The following is a 25,146-nucleotide window of genomic DNA, read 5'->3' as shown; positions in this document are numbered from 1 at the left end:
TTTATTTTAATCTCAGGTAGACTACGTCATTTTAATACTATCACATGGTAGAATGGAATGATTTACATACAGAGAAGCCATATTTCAGCTTATTTTTAGGCTGTTAAGCTAACTAGAAAATAAGCTTATTTCAAGTTAAAACAGAAATATTTACAATACCAAAGCTATATTACTGAAGCCACAGGAGTTTATGTGTAAGCAAGGGTTTAAACATGCCTATGAAGAAATGTTTTAGTTTATGAAGCTTTCATTGCAATAATTTTTTTCCTCTAAAGAAGAGAAGAAAATTCTTGTGTAGATTATTTTCATGTGAATTCATCAGAGATAGGCAAAAGAAGAAGATGCCTTATCCTCCATTTGTAATGGGAAAAAAACAGAAGAATGAGGGTAACTTGAATTAGAATTTAGCTCTTGCTAAGGTAATATTTACATAGTTTGAAAAGGGTTTAGAAAAAGGAGGAATTGTTTCAAATAGGGGTAGTAGGAAAAAAAAGTCTTATTATAATAAAAAAATATATATTTTTTATAAAATAAGCAAGCAAACAAAGCCTCCTCTAAAATAACGGTGTGAATTACTGTACAAATAGTATTAAAATAACCATTTCTTTATACTACAATACTGGTGTTTTTAAACATTATGGACTATTGTCAAGTTTTATTTTCCATTTCATCCTGCTTTGGAGACTCTGCCTGTTTCTAAATATGCAAAAGAAGACAATTTATATTTGAAAAGCTTTACCTATGAAGGTCTGGAAGTAAAGCATTTTAGAACTGCTAGTATGAATTACAGGGTTTTCTTAAAAAAAAAAATAAGTAGAAGAAACACAGGAAGCTTCAAAAGGAAAAGATAGATTTCACGGGGCATCTGTTTAGCCAGCTCTAGTTAAAAATGGCATTCAGCTGTAAAACATCAATATGTCAAGCACATTACTAATATAATTTTTATGACAGCATAACATATTGTGATGGCATGATCCTTTTCCATTTCTTTCAGCCCCACTCAGCTGCCTTTGCTATTCACAGATCCTCTTTTAGTGGACTCATTTTTTGGTGAAAAATGAAAACCTCCATGCCAGCAATTTAGGCTAACCAGCATCTTTGTCTTCTGCAATTACCCTAGAAATAGATAATCTCCCACTGTCTCCCACTGTTCTGTGAAACTACTCCAGTTTCAGGGTGTCCCAGATGGTAACATGCATTACAGGGGGCAGTACTGAGCGCAGAATTTCTGTGCTGCAGCAACCTGTAGGAAATTAGACTGTGAGATGTAGAACAGAGTGTATTAATGAGGAGATTTAAAATATATGTATATATATATGTATATATATATATATATACATGATATGGTACAGGCAGGAAAAAATTACTCTCTAAAATTCCTTTCAAACCATTTTACTACAAACATGTATTGTACTTTCATGAACGTAACTCATCACTAATCTATGAAGTAATTATAGTATTAATAACAATAATCTTCAACTCAGTGGTTGTGCAGAATTTATCTGTGCCTAGGTATTGCAAAAGGAAATTTAACTCTTTTTCCTAATAGACTCCTTGCCTCAGATTCCTCATAATTTTGTCAAATAGTTCACTCGACAATGATTTCCTTATTGACACTTCTCTGTCCTTCCAGAATTCCTTCGTATGAGAGAGTATAACGCCTAGCACCATAAGAGAAGCAAGAAACCTTCAGCAATAGAAGGGCAGCCAGAGCCACCCACCCACGGGTTTCCTCCAGTGGCAGCAGGTTTGTGCTGGGTTTGCATCATGGTGGGAATCCCGTGGTGACGTCTGCCCAGGACGTGGCAGTTCCACTGCTCAAGCCAGGTTTCCACCCTGTCTGGCTCATACAAGCTCTAAGTCCACAGTAGCATTGTCTAACAATATGGAAAATCTCCTCTTCTTTCCTGCCAAGTCTGGCCTGCCTGCCCATGGCTTAGTATATTGAGCGGGATGAACAGAAACCGAGCAGCCATGCATTCAGAAACAGGTCTCAAGCAGCACTGCTCCATCTCCCTGTTTCCTCCACTTGTCTCTGTAACACTGCAAGATGATGCTTGTTACCTGTGTAAGGGATTGCTGTTCCCAAACAGCATCCTGAAGTCTTCCTCCATCCACTGGCTTTACTAAGAATCTTGTCTTGTAAAAATAGCAGAGAAACTTTTTGTCTTCCCTTTGAGGAATTCCACTGATATTGTGAGCTCATTCATATCACGGCCTAATAACTCTGTAAATGGAGTAAATAATTCCACTCAAATGTTTTGCTCTACAGATGCAGCATTAAACAAATAGTTCTTCTGGAGAGCAATGGATAAAAAAAAATAAAACCAATATGTAGTCTATGTTTTAGATCTTTTTATTTTCTCTAGGTTGTTGGTAGACTAAGAAACGCAATCACCCCCACCATCTTTCCTCCTGTTCTTCTCTCCTTCTCTCCCCCTACAAACTGTCCTGGCTGATCTTTTTGTTTCTATTTTAAAGACTTTTAAATAACATTGGATGAAAATTTGGATTGAAAAAAATGTTTTAAATTAAAAAAAGATTATCTTTCAAGTCAAAATCAAAAATACTTCCCTTAGTCTAATAGTAGTCCATTTTATTTTAAATTATTTATAAAAACTACTTTATGAAGTTAAATTAGCATATAAAATGGGAAGATACAGTGTAATAGATCTTTTTTGCCAAAAAAAAATATCCAGTGGAAAACCTTGCCTTTCTTTTAAGGTATATTGTACTCACAATGTTCACATTCATTGCTGAACCAAGTTATTACAATTTGCACCCAAAAAATAAATCTATAGAAACAAATATTTAATCTTCTATTAAAGTTAAGGTTTTGTAATATCCTTAAAATCTCTCAGAAGTATAATACTTTTAATTTATCAAAGGTATGTTACATGTTAATTTTGCTAAAGACATGGCCCCTGGGATTCGGTGTTAAGTTTTTTAAATTTTTTTAATGTCATATAAAAAGTAATTTTCAAAGCTTTTCACTTTCAGAGAAAAAAAAATGAAATATTCTAGAAATATGACCTTTATGGACTCAAAAAGAGAAAGAGAACAAGAAGTTTTTTTTTTTCCTTCTAAATTCTCATGTTTATAAAATAATTGCATGAGGTTTGAATGCTTGGGCTAGACTAAACTAGAAGTAGACTTTTAATGCTCTCACTGACTCTGTGAATTGGCTTGAGTGCCCTTCCTGTGAAGTACTCCACTATCCAAACTCCTTGGTTGGAAACCAGACACTCCCATAGTTATTTCTAAACTTTTTCAAAACTATTATGCTTCATATAATTTCCAGTTCTTTCTTAAACTCTTTTTCTGTACATGATTTATCTTTGAATACATGACAAATCAATAAAGTGATATACGGGCATTATATAACAGATGTACTATGCTTAATCTAAAATCTAATAACTGAAAGTAGCTTCCATAGAAATTAAAAATCATGTAACATTGCATCATGATAATTGCAGTCTTGGGATAAGTTTGCTTTCAAAAACTTTTTGGAAAAAATAACACATTTTTATTAGTTGCATCTAAAGTTCCTGAGGGAGCAACAAATATTGAACCAATAAAATCTTTATATATAAATACATTGATTGCACAGTACTGTACCATAGCCAGTGCCTGATAACAGAAATATATCCTATGGGAACTGAAAAAGAATACAGATTTAAAATTAGATCCTGTTTTCTAAAACACTGCAATTCATTAATTTAGGCACCAACACAAATTCTTCAAATCTGCTAAGAGACTAATAAACATATCATGACACAGTTACATTGAGAGGTGATGCAAATGCATGACATACAACTGACTTTCTTTAAGAACTGGTGGAAATTAAAAATAGGTAAGCCCTTTGTGCGTGGGGGTGGGGGGGGACAAAGAAGCAAAAGAAAGTATGCATAAATTTTTTGTAGAGGTGCAATACTGAAGTTGCCTAGGCCTGTATTGAATCCTCAGATTAATAATTAATCCTCAGTAACTTCGGCAGAAGCTTAAATCCATAGTCTTCTTATATGTCTGTACTCACCCTGGCACAATGATCCTCCAGTCCTTGGTGGGACAGTCAGGAGCAATCACAATGCCAATAATTTTTGACAGCAAGTAATGAAAGTAGGTAAGGACATATTTATATCAGAATGTAGGTGGAGGGTGGGAAGATATGTACCGTTTCTTCAGGCATCCCATGAATGAGCAAAAAATGACAAAAAGCAAGGCTGTTACATATTGCTATTTCATTGTGCATAGTTGAATTCAGAGCTATATTATAGAGGGAATGATGTAGAGAGCAGAGTAGAAGGCACATTCGGGAGTCAAGAGATGAGATTTTTATTCTTGAAGGGTTTAGGAACACAGAGATGCCAAAATACACTAGAAATAACTTCTTAGGGAAAAAAAAGAAAAAGAAGAAATTCCACAACACCCTTCCTTCAGCTGTGTGTGAGGAGTAGGATATGCTGCTGTGTCCACAGTAACACAGTAACATACCCCTCCCCTTACACACAGCTAAATGTCTAACTTTACATCTTTGGAATCAGGTAAATAATAAATAATAATAAAAATTTTAAAAAAGAAACTATATCCAGACAGAGACTTGCGAGGCTGTCCAGTATATGCTCCTTACATAAACAAGATTAAATATACTTAAACCATTTATATTAAAATTATTGACAACAAATGAATGAAGTTATTCCTCCGTCCACTCCCCTTTCCTCCTCCCATGGTATTAAAAAATTGCTACCTTAGAACATGATAACTTAAAAAGAATAGAAAATAGAGTCTGAAAAAGTCTGCGTGCATCCTGTCCACACAAACCACTGCTGCTGCAGGCAGGGTCTAAATTTTAATAAATAAATAAATAAAATTCCTAGTGAACTGAAGCTGTGTTCATTGTAACATATGTAGAAAATCACTGACATTCCTAGACTATTCTACAAGAGAGGCCTGTTCACCTCTGCCTTTTGCTACCTTTTTTCAGTAATTGATGGGAGTTCCTAAGAAAAAAGAGAATGATTTCTGAAAATCTCTGAAAAACAAATTTTTTTTTTAGTGAAATAGCTTTAAGTAGCAGTTTTTTGTTAAAAATATCATTTATGGTTCTATTTGTATTTCTTTGCATAAGGGTGATTTTTGTCTCTAACTGTCTCCCTTCATGACTGGGAGATTTCTGGAGGAAGGAGGACAATCTTCAGAGTTAATCACTTTCTTTGTGAATAAGGATGGATCCTGTTTTTATTGGTCATACATATTTATGATACAGGTAGAAATGTTTAAAAGAAATTTTCATGACTTCAGAAAGCAGATAGCAGTTATTTCTCTCACAAAAGGAACGATTTAACCTTGGAGAGCTACAACACTGTTACGTATTTCTCTGTGACAGAAATTTTAGCATGATCTTGGCAAGTCACTAAGACACTGGAAAGCTTATGTCAAAAGGTGGACAGCGTTACTTATCATTGCAAGCAATTGAAGTAAGCTTTAATTTAAAAATTTTTTCACACCAAAAGAAACATGCGGTTCTGATAAAAGACATTTTACACTCTTGAACAATTATCACATTCATATTTGGTAAATAAAATGTGAAAGCTTAAAGCAGTGTAACAATTACATGTGCATATTATATTGAACATTTTATAATGTTCTTCGAAGCTGCAGAAAATGCAGTATTGATTTTGAGCAATATATTTCATTCAGATATTAATATAATTCAGTGCTTGCCAATGAAAGATTGTAGCTAGAGATACAGTGAACTATTCAGTCATTGAGGTCGTGACAAAAAGGATATCTCACTGACTCTGTATCACTTATTCAGTGTGTTCGGATAGTCAATGGAAAAACTAACCAATCTGTACGAATTCCCTAGTGCAGAAATCTGGATATCACTTCATTTTCTTCTTGTTTCTATTTTTCTCTCTCTAGGAGAAACAACCTTACAGACGTCCCTTCCTATTTGTAAACATCAAGTTTTGAAGGAGGCCACAATTTAATACAGTTACCCTGAATACCAGTCATGTCTTATTAGTTATATTATTTTACATCCAAGACATAATTTGAACTCTCCGTTTTTCTTTCCTTCAGTTTCAGCTATAGCAATGGTAATTCATTAACTCCAAGACATTGAATTAAACAAAATATTTTGAAGTTTGATAAGCACAAATATCTGAAACCTATTATGCTAATACACAGGTAATTTGTTTCACCTTTTTTTGCCAAGCAGTTTACTACATAAACATAATGAAAATGTTTTCTTATAAGTCCATCTGAAAAACAGGATAAAAAAAAATGCCATTCAGTCCACAATATACTCATATTCTGTTCTTATTTACTACTAAAAGTTGATGCATTCATTACCACTGTTATGGCAGTGCAAGATATGCAAATCTGTTAAAACTGCCTTGCAACAGATGGTAGAAGTATTTAATGTGTTTGTTTCCAGTTTACTAAGTGCAGTACATGTTGTTAAAAGATTGGAGGCTGGACAGGAAGGAGGAAAACTGCTTGTTTGCCTTGATGTTGCTGCCTCACTTTGGGTCAGGAGGGGCCCTCAGAGGACAAAGCATCATCTCTGAAGCCTTGAGCATGACCAGCCTTGGGGAGCCTCCTGGAGAGGGTGGCCGGCAGCACAAGTGCAGTCTGAAAGACCCCTCAAGCTGCTGGGGATGTGCGTATAGCAGGGAATTAATTTGTTCAGAGTGAAGCCTCTGAAGTGGCAGCGGACAGAAACCTTCTTGCAAGGGGATTTGGTGGAGAATACCCAGCCCAGAAAGTCCCTGGAAGGTCTGGTCTGGTAGGTCTATTAGAAAGGACTGGAGTAAAATATTTGTTCTTCAAGACCAAGGAGGTAGGTTCATTTTCAGACTTTTAAACCTATCTCACCAGCAGCTTAGTGCTTTCTCCTGCCAAGAGAAGCTTCACTTGCTCTGTAAGGTAAAGGCTTACCCTTCGCTCATGTATTATTTTGGTATTCTGGACAATCATTAGTGTGAGAGAACAGAAGTCTGGTGTCTTATTATATTTTAACTTTAAGGGGTTAAAAAAAAAAAAAGGAGTGGAAGTGGGAAAGGGAGCAGTTTTGCCTCAAGGATCTGGCTGACTTGGACCCCAGTCACAGAATTCCAGATTTTTGCTTTCCGTTAGCGACAACATTTTGTGTAGAAGATAACTAACCACACCACAGAGGCAAAGAAGCTGAACTTTTAGTGTGGACAGAGACATGGCCTTATTCTGTTCTTATCCATGTGAGAATTTGGACTAGCATCATTAAATCGGCGAGGAGAATCAAACATGTTTGTATCTCTGTTGTAGACTTAACTGCTTTAATAAAAATGCGTTTGCAAGGAAGCTGCCTCCAGGCTGCAAAATATGTATAAATGTAGCATATTCTCAATAGGAAAAATTTAAAATCAGTAATGGAAATTTCAGGTTGAAAATACAGCAATTGCTTTTACTTGGAGGAAGCAGTCCTCAAGTGGGAAAACACAGAAACAAACTTCCAAATATACATCCTTAGCTCTAATACAAATCTGTTTCTCTTTTAGGAAATTGCCTCAGCAAACAGTTCTGGAAGAGACACAGTTTTGCTACAGGGAAGAAAGATTTACAAACTGAATCAAAAGATGGAGTTTGCAACTGCATGGACTGAAGGGTTAAGAAAGAAAAAAAATGAGATGCCAACTACACCACATACTTTCATGTAAGAGGAAGAAAAATTATCCTTAACAGGCATGCCAATTCAAAGCCCTGGCAATCAATTAGAGATATTTAAGTGTTCAGTAGAAGGTTTATGCACAACCTTGCTGATCATGTGCTACTTCTTTTCTAAAACAAACTATGAATTTACTATTTTTCCACATATAATACTATTATAATATTTTTACATATAATATTATTGATTTTCAATAAAAGCTTAACCCTTTCTCCTCCAAATAATTATAAAAAATAAAGAAATTCATTTTGAAGGTTGCTTGTTGCCTTCACTCTCTTCATATAAATTTATCTCTGTGGCCATAAAATGCCAATGTTATAGTCATAATCTCTAACATTTGCAAAGTGTAATAATTATATATTATAATTTACTGTATTACTTCCATATGTCACTGTTATAACTGTAAATAAATCCAGATAAGGACTATAAATTTACCAGTGCAATAACACATTTTGTGACTAGAAAAACATTGATTTTTCTCATACTACTGATGGGTTTGTGCAGTTATAGTTAGGTTTGTCAAAGTTTTCATCATAAACCACGCTTTTCGGGGATTTATAACTGGCATACCAAATTGCTGCAGTCTTAAATTTCACACAGAGTACACAATCTTAGCAGGGGAGAGACATTCATTTTACATTTTTGGTATTATTTCAGACATCGTAGATACATTTGACAGTAACACAATGCAGGTATATAAAAAATTCAGTTAAAAAAAGAAGTGGTATTTTAGTGTAAAAGAGAATTGCCACCCTTTATTCTGACATCAGCTGTAAGGAAAAGAGCTTCTTGTGGTGTACCAGAAAATTTGCTATCCAGAACAACGGAGACAGTGTTGTTTGGGGTGATTAGAAGAAAAGAGTGACAAGAAAGAAGTCACAAAGTCTCGGCAAGGCAAGGAAGAATTTGTAAATTGAAATTGCATACCAGAGACAGGCCCTTTGGATGCTGATCCAAATGGTGCCAAGAGCATGATTTGGAGCTAATGAGGCAGTCTGCTGAAACACTAAGAATTATGTAGGAAATCAGCCAGACGGCCACTCCAAGCATCACAATACCTCACAAAAGCAGGTCAGTAGTAGTATGACCACAAGACTAAGAAGCAGAATATGCTTCCTTGTCTTCTAAAACACATTTAGACTCAGAAAACTATTACATTTTTTGTGACTGCAGAGCCATGGGAAGTTCTGGTCATAGATAATAGGATTTGGGCATGATTTTCCTGTAATTTTCTCCTAGTCATTTCATCTGTTTTTTCAGGTTGTAAACAGGCCCTATTATATTCTGAGAAGTATCTACTAGTCTACTCAGAAAAGGAAAAAAAAAAAAAAAGCAAAAAAGCAGCAAAACCACTAAGTTTAACTAATGAAAAAAGATAAAATGTCTTAAGAATTCCTTATCTGCTGCTAACATGCAAAAAAATTCCTTGTTCCACCAACTGACCTTTTTTTCTATAAGAAACTGCTATTTTTGCTCAGCATAGTGCAGGTTATTGGGCTGTAATGAAGTCTGCCTTCTTCCTTCTATCTTTTAAATATTTTCCATATTGCATTTGTTTTGGATGTTAACCTCATTTGTTTCAACAGTCCTTTTGGGGCATATAAGGATGATGTTTTTCTCTCTTCTCCACTTGATGTTTAATGTTCTTCTTCATCTTTCAGTGGTGTCACTGTCATCACCACAGTCAGCATCTAAATGTATGCATCTGCTAGGGTCACAGTTCAAAGTATCGGGGATCATTAACTTCATGTAGGCTCAGACATGACAACACTTTTTTAAATGAGTACTGCAAGTGAATTTTTTTTTTTAAACAATGCCTGTTTTTTCCATATTTTTTCTCCGTTGCAGCTGGATATTTCTAGAATGAACCAGATTTTCTATGCAACCACTGTATAGGATGCCACATGTAGTAAATCCAGCATATTCTGAATGCCTCATACTTATCGTATATAAATGACACTACTCTGCAGGCCTAGTTCATGAAAGTTACTTGTCCAGCATGTCTCAGACAGAACTGTAGTCTGTTCTCTTTCTCTAACTTCTTATTTATTTATTTATTTATTTATTTATTTTCCCAGTGGCATCTAATGTCTACATCTTCCAGGAAAGAAGGCTAAATCAGATCACAATAAGGCAATTTGAAGAGGGAATAGAAATTCCTACATGGACAGAAAGTTAGAGGAGGTGGAAATGCAAAAAAACATTTTTTCAGGGCACACTGCATTTGGGATTTTAGCTCAAGTTACAAATGACTGGGGGAAACCTTAAATACTTATCAAATTGTTCAAATGTTCAAAGTAGACCAAGGGAGTTTCTGACATCCCAGCAATTGCCAGTTAAATGCTATGACCATTGGCACTGAATAGGCATTTGCAGAGCAACTGTTAGACCACAAGCCAGAAGAACCTTGTATCTTTTCAAATGTAGTAATGTCTGTACAAAGGACTACATTGTCTGACTAAATTTGGGGATATGGTCTTATTCAGGCTGACTTGAATGAAGTAGTTTATAAGTGAGTTTGAATTACTTCATTTAAAGCACTTTGTCTTAGAGCTTGGGCAATGTGATATAGAGGAAAGCTCAGATGCATTTTCAGATGACAAGGAAGGTTTCTACAAAACAGGTGTCACTGAACATTCCGTAAGATTTGTTGAAGCTTTTCCATGCTGTAATTAGGAGACTAAGCTGATATACAGGCTGCTTTCAAAGTTGAAAACTTATTCATGTGATAACACAATTGCAAAATTTTAGCAGTATACTGAAGTATACTGAAGGTTACTGGTATTTCTGGATTTAGAAATCTGCTGATTAGGGAGCAGAAAAGGAGTTAGGGAGACATTGTTTTTAGCCTTTGGAAGTATTTAAGTATATACCTAAATTTAGACTTGTAAGCAGACCTATTCCATGCATGCTGACGCATCTTGAAGAACAGGGCTTAATGTTTAGAAAAAAGTGACATTTGTCTTAACAGGGCATCACAGTATTCTACCTTGTATAATTCCATCTGTTAAAAGATATATGGGATTGTGTTGAATGACATTTTATCTTTACAAATTGCTAAAGCATTTTGATGCTGCTAGGAAGATAACATTACAAAAAAAACAAGCATGGATTGAACTATGATTAGCAGCTAAATACCCTCGCCTGTAACATTCTGCTTTTGCAATAGTTCAATGTTGAGAATTTATGTAAGAAGAAAGGTTAAGGATTATGCATGCATCATCACGTAAGGCAGAATTATTTGTGCTTATGTACAGATGCTGCTGGAAATGCTGATAGCTTGCCTTGTGAGTTACTGAGGACACACAACTAAATGAAATGTAGAGAGTCCTCTAAATTAGGACATTAATTGGTGTGCATTTTCTATGCCAGATTCAGGTGACAAAAATGTGGCCCCAAACATAACTGGGTAGGAAGTGAGGCGGAAAAAAAGTGTGCATTTTTTCAGAGATCTATTTTAAATGAAATCTAGCATGTTTGAAGCTCTGAAAAATTGATGACAATCCTGAGACTTTCATCACGCCCAAACTATTTTTTAAATAAGCAGAAATAAGACAGTAGAGTTTTACCACCAGCTGGATTATTACAGGAAATAAATAGATCTCTATTTTTTTGTTTGTTTTTTGTTTTTTTTCTATATTATTGTTAATATCTGTGGTTGCTAGGAATTAATATGACATAAATTAAACCTATGAAAACTAGTCCTCCCTAGTTTTCAGGCAGAGATAATATTCTTCACATTCTAGTTAGTTATTATCTATGGCAAAATTGAAAATGTGTTGTTCCCAAGAAGTTTACAAAGAGGTAAGACTGACAATATACTTATTTTCTCATCTGAAGGATGATAATTACATGTGCAGTGAAGCAGTTAACTGTCCTATCCTACCTGCATTTGAATGGACAGAGAGCACTTTAAAGTACTGAAAAACAGTGTGTAGTGAAAAATTTGTGAGAAGTGTTATTACAGTTTCACCAGATTCTAGGTACATTTATCTTTTAAGATCTATTCATTATAATTATTAGAAATAAGCAAGCGACCTGGTTGTGACATGAATTATAATTCAAAAGCATAAAAACATTAGGATTTTTAGGAAGTATTTTCTAATAAGTGTTTCATTGTTTTCACAGTTAGTTACCTATGTATGAACACACGATGTTGGAGAAGGAAGTATCTTTCTCTATAAAATCTAGCTTTTTGCATGTTTGCATTTGCATTCGGGCTAGTTAATAGAATTTCCTTGTTTGTTTGTTTTCCATTTTGCTATTGTGGAAAGGGGCACTTCATATTTTTAAATTCTTAGTGCCTTTTTCAGGGTGACAATATATGTAATACAGATCAGCTACAAAATATTTGTTTGAAACATCTTTATCATTTCAAATCTGATCTGTTTTCAGTTTAAAGACAAAATAAACCCCAAACCGAGATACTTAATTCTTAAGCAACTGAAAAAGCACACTTTAAAATTCTGCCTTCTCTTTTCTCCCATACACATATTCTTGCTTTCTACTTTACAGTAAACAGAAACTAAAAAAAAAAAAACTTAATAAATGCACTGTTGCAGAATTTAAAGGTTTTGACATTTTTGTCAAGAATTTAAAACAGTGAAAAAGCATAAATCAAGCATAAATTTCTATTAAAAAAACAAGACGGATATCAGCACTTAAGCACTAATTAGGAGCTCATTTTCGAGTGGACACTTTTTTGGTACAATTGAGCATATAGCTTTGAAGATAATTTTTACTGTGAGAAATTAAGAGTTAGTGACACATAAATACATTTTTAAGGAACATAAATGTAATGTAAAACAAAAAAAATGGTGCTTATCCTTTGAAGAATTACAGGTTTGTGGCAATAATTCCAAAAAGTGATTTTTTATATTCATTGTTTGGTAATTTCATCATTTTAATAAATTAATTTAAGCTATCCGTAGTATTTTACATTATAAAAGAATACTTTAATACTTTTTGTAATACTCTGTGCAGGATAAACCATTTTTGGTATTGTTGTTTTTGAAATTGCCACAAATTAAAACTATCAGAGCTCTGCTTTCCTGTAAGGTCTCATTGGGATCAGCTCTTGACTTCATGTTATTGAGTACTTTTATCAATGACCTGAAAGAAATCATAAAATCATTACTGATGAAATTTGCAGATGGCTTGAAAATTGAGAGAGCAGTAAATAATAAAGAGGATGTATTACTCTACAGAGTTATAAGGATCATTTGACAATCTGAACATAATCAAACAATATCTGATTCAATACAGCCAAAAGTGAAGTCATGCATTCAGATTCAAATAAATTAAATCATATTTATAAAGTGAGACACTCCAGCCTGGAAAACAATGACTCCTAGGAAGGACTGGGTTAAGATCTAGTCCACCTAAACTGGCGATGAGTCATAAAGATTCAACCTGACTGTAGTCAATCATTAAATAAGTGATCAGATCATATCACTTGCTTCCCAGAGCTGCCTAACCAGTAGATACAGAAACTGTCAGGCCTATTTCTAAAGCACCCTTCTGGGGAGAGACGGACCTGAATTTTGCATCCTCACCTTCTCATTAGAACACCCACTCAGAACTATAAACTTTGTTTTAGGCCCTTTTCATCCTGAGCAAGACTGAAGCTGTGGGACTGACCAAGAGTCCACAAAGTATCCCAGGCGAGTATAAGAGTTATGAGCCTAGAATGAGATCTAGAATGAGGTCGAGAAAGAAAGGGATAAGTCTATCCTAGCTGAAAATTGAAGAATTAGACTTTTGGTTCAAGGTCTCAGGATTGGTTCTGCTGTATATGCAAAATGTAAAATGCACTGACTTTCCAAACAATAATGCCTAAAATCCTGTTCTTACATTTTAAGGAAAAAGTTGTGTTTCCTTTATCCTTTCTTTTATTCAATACCTTCTTCACCTCACTCTTCTCTGGAAAGACCTGCTCTCGGCAGTCCCAGGCCCCTGACATCAAAAGGAAATTCCAGAGCAAGGAAGACTTAGCTTCAGTGGAGGATGATCAAGTTAAGGAACGTTTAGACAAACTGAACGTGTGCAAGTGCACGAGGCCTGATAGGATGAACTCAAGAGTGTTGAAGGAGCTGGCTGACATCATTATGAGGTCACCCTTGATCATCTTTGAAAGTCCATTGGGTAGGTTCCTGATGACCAGAAGAAAGGAAACATCACTCCTATCTTCAAAAAGGATAAGATGGAGGGCCCAGGAAACTACAGGCTGGTCAGCCTCACCTTGATCCCTGGGAAAGTGGGAAAGCAAATCCCACCATAAGTAATTTTCAAAGATAAGAAGGACAAGAAGGTGATTAGTAGTAGTCATTATGAATTTAGGAAGTGAAAATCATGCCTGATAGACTTCTATGATGAGATTGCTGGCTCAGTGGATGAGGGGAGAGCAGTGGACGCTGTTTGTCTCGACTTCAGTGAGGCTTTTGACACTGTCTCCCATAACATCCTTACAGACAAGCTGATGAAGTATGGGTCAGGTAAGTGGACAGTGAGGTGGACTAAAAATTGGCTAAAGTGCTGGGATCAGAGGGTTGCGATCAGCAGCACAAAGACTAGCTGAAGGCCAGTCACGAGTGGTGTCCCCCAGGCATCAATACTGGGATCAATACTATGTAACATCTTCATTAATGACTTGGATGATGGCACTAAGTGCACTTTCAGAAGGTTTGCAGACGTTAAAAAGCTAAGAGCACTGACTCATACATGAGATGATTGTACTGTGTTTCAGAAGCATCTCGACAGGCAGCAGAAATGGGCAGAGAGGAACGTCATGAAGGTTAACAAAGTGAAATGACAAGACCTGCACCTGTGGAGGAATAACCCCATGCACCACTACAGGCTGGGGGCCATCCATCTGGAGAGAAAGTTGGCAGCGAAGGACCTGAGGGTCCTGTTGGACAATGAGCTAAACATGGTCCAGCCCTTGTGGATAACCGCAACATGGGCTGCAGAGGATAAGAAATAGGAAGAGTGTTGCCAGCAGGATGGTGGTCCTTCCCCTCTACTCTGCCCTGGTGAGGCCACATCTGGAGTACTGGGTCCAGTTCTGGTCTCCCCAATACAAGGGAGACATGGAGCTACTGAAGTGAGTCCAGCGAAGGGCACAAAGATGACTAAGTGACTGGAGCATGTCTCACAAGAGGAAAGGCTGAGAGAGCTGGGACTGTTTAGCCTCTATGTCTCTGGGAGTTGGAGTTTTTCAGAGAATGGCAAACCTACAGTGAAAATTCATTAAAGCAGCACTTTACAAGACCTTTCTTTCACTGCAAAACATAAATAGCTCTGATATGTATTAAATAGCTTAATTATAACAGTTTTCCAGCAACTCAAGTGTGTAAGCAAACCAATTCACTGTATTACAAACTACATGCATCTAACAGACCTCAAAGAAATTTAAAAATGATTAAAAAAAAGTCACAGCTGTGAGTTTATTATGAAGTTATTTGAAGGGCTGAAGGGGGGAGCTTGGCCATTTAACATTACATAGTCTCTAATTCAGTAAGAAGGTTGAATTCCAGCAGCTTAATTTCATCCTATTTTTTTTTTTAATTTTACTCTTTTACATGGGTAATTAGAACCTGGAATGGGATTTTTCTGTTAAACAGAAACAACTCAAACTGACTGTACCTGAAGTTAGGAGGCTTTAGACAACATCTTTAAAAAACACAAAGTCGTGGTTTTAGATGAAAGATTATCATTCATTTTACCGGTCAGCATTTCATGTTTGTGAAGATAAAATTAATAACTCAATGAACTCTTTTTTCCCTGGGGGGGGGGGGGGGGGAAGAATCTTCTGTCATCAACATTTCTTTTATACTGCTGTAAGGGTCCGGCGGGGGCGACGCCTGGACTCCCGGCAGGAACAGATACACAAACACAAGGCACACTGAGGTCAATGCTGAGCGTTTATTACCTCTGCGTCTGAGCGGGGCTTCCCCAGCGATTTCCCGATCGAGGCAATAAAGGAGCGGGAGAGTCGCTGGCACCGCTGAGCATCGGTCCATGGCGAGGAACGCCAGGGGGGCACTGTACGTGGGTTTTGTGTACCACACACATGCGCAGTGGGCACATTGAGCTCATCGCTAATCTCGAGTCAAAGCCCAGGTGCACACCACACTGGCATGGGCCCAGCTACATGGCTGTGGGTCAGCATGCCCTGTTGATGCTCCTTTTCCCACGGAACGGTCTGGCTAGCTTCCGTCGCCTATCTCCTCGACATTCTTCTGCACTTTCCCATACAACTGCTTTATACTGCTTGGTTACCTGTATTTGCCTCATGGTAAATAAAACAATAAAAGACAATAAACTCTCCTGTTCTAGATCAGGCACAGAAGTGTGTAAAACACTCACTTTTATTTACTACAAAGTGTATTACATTTCCTTATACCTTTTCAGGACTTAGGTTGATTATGATTTATCACACTAGTGGTAAAATATTTTGTGAAGGATTGCAGTGAAAAGTATCTATGGCTGTTGCTCTTTAACAGTTCCAGAAGCGGCAATTAAGACCGAATATGCCAAGCACCGTGTAGATTTAAATATACGGACCATCTGCTGAGGATAGTGATATAAACCTATCTACCTACCTACGTACCTATTATATATGTGTGTATATATATGTGTGTATAAAAGCACATATAAAGATTATATAAATGTAAAGTTGTTTTAAGTGTGTATATATATAAAGAAAATTAATATGATAATATGATTATTTTACTATAATTTTGAACTTAAATAAAGAAGAATTAGCTTGACCAGTTCTGTAAACTAGTGATTCTATATAGTTTTCAGTAGAGCTGCACTTTAATTTTCTGGCTAGGATAAAGGTCTCTGTTTTTCACAAAATTCCATAAAATTCATAATTTAATCTTTTTTCTCTATAAATGTGCAATACTGAATCTTTACTTTTCTAGTCTTTATAGCTTTTCACAGTTTTCTATTTTTTGTATTAGAATCTTTAAGAATAAAACAAAAATACTGTAATAATTTCCAAGTTTTTTGCTTTTGTTAGAATGAGGCAGAAAAAAGATATAAAAATTATACACAAACAGAATGCAATTTATTATGGTCATGACTAACTAGTCAGAACATACAAGTGAAACTCATTCACATTAAAATTACCAACCATGCTTTCCATGACTGTGGCATTCTCTTTTGGATTGAAATACTAAACATGCTTATCAGTACCTATCTTATTCTGCATGGTACTCAGTAAAAGAAAGTCAAAGATTTTTCTACAAGTAGCCTACAATTTCTATGGACAAGAATATGGAATGCATAAAAGAAACAGAGATACAGTGATTTAAGATACTATGTTAATGTCTGCAGAATAGGTGTTAGAACTATCAATAGTGGTTTTTGAGGGTTTTTTTGGCTCTGTGTTACCATTAGGAAACTTACATTTTCTTCAATTCACAATGTGCAATGATTTACGGATGGAAATTATTGGTATATTTGAGTAGAGTTCAGTGAATGATTTCAGTCAAAATATTGGAGACTAAGGGAATTTAAAGCTGACACATTTTATTTCCACAGTTTCATAATAATATAAAAGACTGTAAAAATGCCCTTTTTTTTTTACTTATCTTACAAAAAAGTTTTAGCTGTTTATCCCCAATGTGTTTCATTTACAGATTAATTTACACAAACAAAAAAGAAACAAAACCAAAAAAGTTAAGTAATCCAAAAAATTAAAGAGAAGGTTTCATATTGAGCAGGAGATGTTTAACATATATGTTTTTACATTTATTATTGTTTCAAAATGGCGGAAAACTGATTTTAAAACTGAACAAAAACAAAAAAACCCACATTGTTTATACCACTCTATTTAGGAATTCAAACATTATTTTTCAGATTTGTTTCTTGTCACAAATATTTATTGCATGTTATTTTCTTTCCTCCTGTCATTTCACCTTTCATTTCCTAAGATTTATGGGAAGATTCCTTTTTTTAAGTAGTCACAAATACTGCAGTGGTATAACTGTAATCACACCTGATTAGTTAGTTGAGTGCCAACTACTTTATGTGGGAACAACTGTAAAAAGTGAGAGCAATTATGTGATTAGTTTATTCCTTCTAAGCTTAAGCATTATCAAGAGATCAAAAACTGCAGGTAATGAAGTAATTGTTTTTTCAGCAACTTTCTATATTGCCACCAAGTGATATTAATTACTTTACTATTTTATATAGTATTAATTATTATAAATAGTCCTGGATTCTGAAACAGATGCAATGGCATCGTTTTTTTTTTCTGGTGTGTGCTGGTCTTAGAATATATCCTATGGTTGTCTATATTGTGCAGAGGTTTCCCAAGCTAGCACAAAAAAGAATTAACTCCAGACCTGTAATCAGTATCATCATTTCAGCAGAGCTGTACCAAACTAATTCCTCCTGCCTTTGAGATAATTTCTCCTAATGCTGTTTAAGGCTGACACTTCACTGCTTTTTCAAGATCTGAGTGAGCATCTCTCTGCTTGACGATGTGTCACCTCAAATAGAGGTTCAAGCGTGCTGGGAGCTAGTTTGGGGATCTCCAGCACTGTGTTACATTACGCAGTGTATTCACGACCATAAGTGATCCTTCATATTGACAGTCTTCCACAGATACCCACTGGTGACAGAGAAAGTTTTGCTAAATAAACACTTCCTTTTTTTTTTTTCTTTTACATTCACTTTGTAACTTTACTGGGTAATGCAAAACCCTCTAAAAATGAGAAAAAAAACAGGTGACCACACAAGTGATTTCCTGTGTGTCTATGCCATTGTGCCTGAAAACAATAACAAAAAAGATTCAGCTCCAGTTTCTGTATCAAAACAAAGTGGACAGACTTTTGAAATGTACCCATTTAGGTTCCTAAGTAAGAACCAAATGATAGAAAAAACAATTACTTAGGTGTCAAAATGGGAGCTGTCAAGAGTCAGCTTTACCAGTTTTGATCTGCAATTTTCATTTCGGTAAGCCAAGAATACCTCACATTATTGCAGATCAGTTGAGACACTCCTTTTAGTTGCAAAAAACTGGTTTTCTGTTTTCTGTTAAGATTTAGGAGTAAGCACAAACTTGAAGTAGACAATATATCAGGCTGAGTCCTGAATTAACAAGGCTCATACTTTTGGGTCACTATAGAAATTATTTCAGTACAGTAAATGATACAACTACCAGTCATAATGTGCTGTTTACTTTCATTCGTATTACTTTGTATTCACATTGCTGACATTGACAATTTCATTAGATGCCATTGAACAAACTTTCATGAATTTTATTGACAGAATGAGGAAATAATTTTGTCTTAACTCTGTAGTACCATTATCACAAAAAGGGGGAGACAAGTTAAGCCTGAATCTCACTATTCTGTAAATATTTCCCATGGAAAAAAAAAATGGATGAAAATTAGACTGTTTGAATTATTATTTGATAATCTTTTTTCAGTAAGAGATTTTAAACATTTTGACAATTACCTTGGATAGGTGCAAACCTATTTGAGATTAAATAAAATAAGACTGAAAAACATTTAAATCCAGGAGGGAGTAATACTGTCATCTAATCCAATGCCTAGTATAACAACGACCACAAAATTTTACCCAGTAAATAAATAAGATCCTTAATTAGTGTAAATCAGCATAGTAATAATGACTTCACTGGATACTAATAGATTCACCTCAACTTTTGATTAGTCTATTTGTAGTTATTTGTTTATGTATTGTGTTTATTTTCTATTTTTTTAATCAGCTTTGTTTAGTCACAGTATTCAAAAACACAAATGTTAATAGATATCTTTGTTTACTAGTATCACTAGTATCATCATTAGGTAAGTGATTCATCTGCCCTAATTTGGGGGTCTGAACATTTATATTTAAGAATGAGTTGTTCATCTTAGGAGCACATTGCAAGTTCTGAAAGGAAATAGGTACTGTTGTTTTAAGATGAGAGTCTTAAGACACAGAAACTTTTTCTTTCTTAGGCTACCATAAATATTTCTGTATATTTTCAACATAAAAGGAAAGGATGAATGGAATATTTACCTATTCAGAGTAATTCATTGCAGATTAGCTAGAGCCTAGACTGGACTGACAAGAGTAGAGTGGGCATGGACTGAAAATGTTTTAAAAATATTAACAGAGATAAGCAGGTAAAGCAAATATATATTTCATACTTCTGTGTACGTACTTAGCCTTAGTTTAAAATTACTTCAGAAATTCCATTGAGTTCCATCCCACAGGTATGAAATATATACCTGGGAACAATTCTGTATTTGATTGACCAAGATGATCTAAAATATGTTTCTATATCTTTTCTAAATCTCTAAGAAAATGCTGTCTGATATTAAAATACAGTAGTCACATGCAATTTATGAAAATTATAGCATTTGCAATGGAGCTAGGGTTCAAGGAACGTCTAGCCATATCACTTAACTATTATTTCTTTAAGTTAACTTATATAAGTAAACCTTCAGAAGAATGGTCTTTGGATTTGTTTATACACGATAGATATGTGTGTGTGTGCACGTGTGTGTATGTATATGTATATGTATATAAATGCAGACACACACACATGCACATGCATACATACATACATATGCATATTTGTATGCATGTACACAGGTAATATCTTTGCATATTCCTCAAAAACAAATGGAAGCAGGACTTTTTTCCAAATATCTTCCCATAAGCATTACAAAAGATAAATCATATGTTGCAATACAGTTTCAGCTATAGTTCATCCATACGATTTCCTGGCAACTGTGTTCTTTTCATATAGGATCATGTCACTCACGAGTTCAGGAATGCTCAAAAGCCATGAATTTTTTTAAGGAAAAATTTTTATTTCTGTTTTGTTTTTTAACAATTTTCAGTATTTTATCTCTTGTGTTTTTTTTTAACTCTTTGTACCATTCTAAATTTTCTTTTTCTTACTTTCCAAAAGATTGCTTTCCAAACTTACTAAGAACACAAGACTAAGTGAAAGCATAGTGAAAAATAAATTTAAAAAGTATGTTATGTATCATGAATTTTGCAGAGGTGGTGTACACCAGACTAACTTTATACCTTTTATTAATAAAGTGAGTATTTTTAGAAGGAAAATGAAATAGATCTGATACAGCTGTTCCCATAAAATGTTTGATATGGTTTCTGATGGGAAATTACCAATTCAGTTAATGAAACTAGAGTAAGTATAAGCTTTACAAGGTAGCTAAGGTACCAGTTAAAGTAAAGAAATCAGTAGGTTATATTGTATAGATGAACAATGGAAGGAGGTTGCCGGTGGGGGGGGATCGGTCTCAATTTTGTTATTAACACTGGAAAGAAATGTAGGACCTTGTTACTGAAACTTGGTTAACAGAACAATGTGGAAGACACTTGCATAACAGAAAGGTATCAATACACTGTTCAAGAATTTCTGTATGATCTTGAAGATGGACTAACAGAAACAGGATCCAATTCAGCTTATAAAGCCTAAGGTCTGGTCTGAAAATTTGTATTGTGCCTTGAGAGATCATCACTTTGGTTGACAGCTGAAGGCAAAAACAAGTTATAAATTTACTGGGACAAAGTTGTGTTAGATGTTATGCTTCTAATAAGGAGAGGTGAGCATGAACGACATTCAATAAAACATGATTCATCATATAGATTACTGAGTGGGGCATTGCAATTCCAGAATTTCTTCCCACCTTGACCAGATTGCATGCAGAGGAGAAAGGAAGAGCCTTCCTGTTAGCCCCAAAATTAGGAAAAAAACTGTTTCTGCCTTGGATTTTATCTTCTCTCTTCTAAAATTGGTTCTAGAGTGCCCAGATTTGGAAACATGTGGGAGATGGGAGGTGGATTTTGGCCACTGCAATTTCCATCATCTGTTCTTCTCCAGGAAAGAGTCAAACCAGACATTCACCACTCACTGGAGCTTTTCCAAAGCAGAGCTGAAATTCAGCAGTGGTCTATCACTTCTTTTGTCAGCAGTCAACAGGCTTTAACGGTAACATTGCCATAATTTGATAACGGATATTGTGAGAAAAATCAAACAATCTTTACTTTACAGTAAATCATGTTCTCCATTTCCAGTATGGGCATATATAATTGTTTCAAGTAATTTTAAACCCCATATTTTATGTCAAAAAGAATAATCTGAAAGACATAGGCTTTATCTAGAAGCTGTGACTGTGACAAATATTCACAGATATACAGTGTTCTCTCATTTATGCCAGTGTAAATCAATGAGAAAAGTTCAGTAGCAGAAGGAGTTGCACTCGTGTTTGGCTAAATCCAAAGAAAAACTTCTCATGCCACTAACTCCTCCACCCACTCTAAATATCAGTGGCAGACAGGCAGCAGGCTCTGTACACATGTAATAAATACATGCTATTACATTTGTTGTGCATTTCATTTTCAGTGCAGCAGAGATATGCAGCAGAAGCATGAAACAATTTAATGAAAATGTGTGGCTGGCAAGGTTTGCAATAAAGAAGGGCTAAGACAAACGGCGCTTCACTGTACCTTCCCATAGTAACTTTAATGCAAAAATCTATAGATAATATAAGAACTACAGGACATATACTGTACTTGATCTTTAAATTAAGAGATATTGCCACCGCTATAGAACATTGTGAAAGGATAATGGTCTCCTGTTACCAAACACTGTAAACACTGAGATGAAGCCAAGACATTTATTTTCCAAATTATTGATCTTATGACAAAATTCTATTACAATGACTTTATTTCTAATACACAAAATGATAGATGTAGATTTAGTAACTTTATGTGATGGATGTTGATGCAGTAAATTGACAGCTGCTTGCACTACTATCATTACCCTACTATGTATGGATTGCCTAAAACTCAGAGAACAGGTACATTGTGCCTTTTAGGCAATCAAAGACTGATTTACCAACAGAAGCAGAATTTTATCCCTGTTATTATCACTTATTTTGACAATTAATAGATTTTTTTTCCATTAGCTGAAATTATTTCAGTTAATTAATATTTCTGCAGCAAGATTGGATGACATAGGTTAAGTAACTACCTGGTGTAAGCTACCTTAAATTTTTATAGGTGGCTCAAACAACATAACGTACTGTGGAAGGGAGGGATGGCACAAACTGCAATGGACCTTTGTTGGACCAAATGAGCAGGCAAAGAGAAGAGGGAGGAAGATAATCCCAGTAGACCCCCAACGTGTCTCATTGCATATGTCCTTAAGTACCAGCTAACTAACAGAAAAGAAATTTATTTCTCTACTTTACCAGAGTAAAGGTGTATTAAAGAATGAACTGTGGTTTTGAGAATGACAATTTTTTTTCTTGTCTGCATGTTTTTGAGGCTAGTGTATAGTTAAGCAGTGAAACAAAATGTTCTCTCTGTTACTTGTATTATCTCCATGTAACTCTCACCACTTTTAGTGAGCTTTTGCATTCATGAAAAGAAAGAACAGAATTAGGCTTTGTCCACCAAGTTTTGCTTCAGTTACACCTTTTTAATCCTATAGACTTCCATAAGATTGCATAGGATGTATCAAGGTCAGGATATTTGGTGACGCTATACATTATAATAATATATTTTCAAAGAAAATATTAACTAGTTTATAAAATACACATTTGAATGTAAGCAGGAGATACTCAAGCTGGACAAGACAGAAATAATATGATAAACTGTAGAATAATGAGAATTCTATTAAACAGGTTTTTAGATTATTAATGGCACTCACAAAAGCATCCAATCTTCTCACAAGGACTATGTAATTTATGCAAAATCATTCAATAGTTAAAACTGAACACACCCAGTATACAACACTGATTTCAGCAGTCAGCACAGCATGCACTTCCAATTTCATTCAAAAGCACAGAAATACTACTTGTCTTATATGTAATAACCTAAAAGTTAGAGAACTTACTTATGAAAGGAAAAAAATCTAAAATTCAGCTTCTTGAGATGGTTCACATACAGAGCTCCAATCTTCTGGAAGACTATTTAAACACATCATTAAAGAGTGAGATAAGGCAACCTCTATCCACCATGTTGATGTCATGCTGCAGAAAGAAATGAAAAATTCCACAGCTAGATTTCGAACCCACCATCAGTTGCTATACAGTCCGCCTGAAACCTTGAAATTCTGTGGAAGCTATGATAAATGAATAGTGTAGCAAACACCCAAAGTTCATTTTGAGGAAAGCCCAGTGCATCACTACTCTTTACTGACTGATCAATAATGATTCATCAATAGCTTTAAAAATATTATTTTTGATCTGATGGCCTTTAAGTGCTTGGATATCTCCTTTTTTTTTATGCCTCTGTGCTTACAAGCAGTAAATTCTACTGAATAATCTCCTGATTCAACAGCGAGAATCCTAATTTTCTCTGTCTTCCTCTCTTCTTGTTTCTATGAGGAGTCCTTAGCAATAGAACTTAGTCCTTCAGCTGGAGTGACATAGATGAGTTTTGTTAGCATCTATGGGAAGCTAATTATTTTTATCAAAAGTTTATTCAGTGGACAGCATGAAGAATGATAGGAAGTGAAAACATTTTAGCTGATGTATGTACTGTATGGTGTGAATGTCAGGAGTTTATATATGGGCATCTGATTATTTGCTGTGTCTTATTCTTGATACTTGCATTTGAATATGTTAAATGTTATGAAGGCACTTAAAGCCAATGGTATTGGCCCTTCAAAAGAAATGTAAAAAACAAGGGGGAGGGTGCTCAATCTTGCAGTCTTTCAGTATACAGAACTCCTAATGTGCTCCAGCAGGAGTTGTCTGTACTGAATAGCTGGATGATCAGGATCACAGATTTTGTTCTGACCTATAACCAATTTTTCTTCAGCTAGAATAGTAGACATCATTAAATCTTAGTGTTTCCCACTTTGTGCAATTTCCTGTACTTGTTATTTTCAATAAATCCTATACTACAGTCAGGAATCCCACAACAAATGTAACTATTACAAGTGGTAAGTGGTTCCCACCTCTTCAAATAATACACATAAACATATTATTACTTCTATAACCAAGACAAATATTTTCAGTAGATTACTTCTAATTGGGTCTAGTACATTTGATACCATAACCATCTATGAGCATTTGTATATCCAGACTAGAATATTGTATGGCAGAAAAAAAGCCTGTTTGATCCCCTACTTTTTCACATATACATAAGCCTTTTTAAATACAGAGAACATGTGGATAAATTTGTTTCATATGGAAAGAGTAGAGAACAAATAAGTAAACTTTTATGCACAGGATTGTAAGAAAGTTAATGGGTGGAAGTTCCTGTGAGGGAAGTGGTATGATAGCTCATGATTAAATGACAATACTAAATTTGGGGTTTGTAGGGGAAATGGAATTATGGATTAGAAGCTGAATGATGCTGTGATAATTGCCCTGGCTGTGAATACCATTAGCTTTCTATGGATCTGAAGACCTGGATCAACATGT

This window comes from Apteryx mantelli, chromosome 1 (genome assembly GCF_036417845.1).
Source record: "Apteryx mantelli isolate bAptMan1 chromosome 1, bAptMan1.hap1, whole genome shotgun sequence".
NCBI lineage: Eukaryota > Metazoa > Chordata > Aves > Apterygiformes > Apterygidae > Apteryx > Apteryx mantelli.
Note: the sequence above shows the minus strand (reverse complement) of the source record.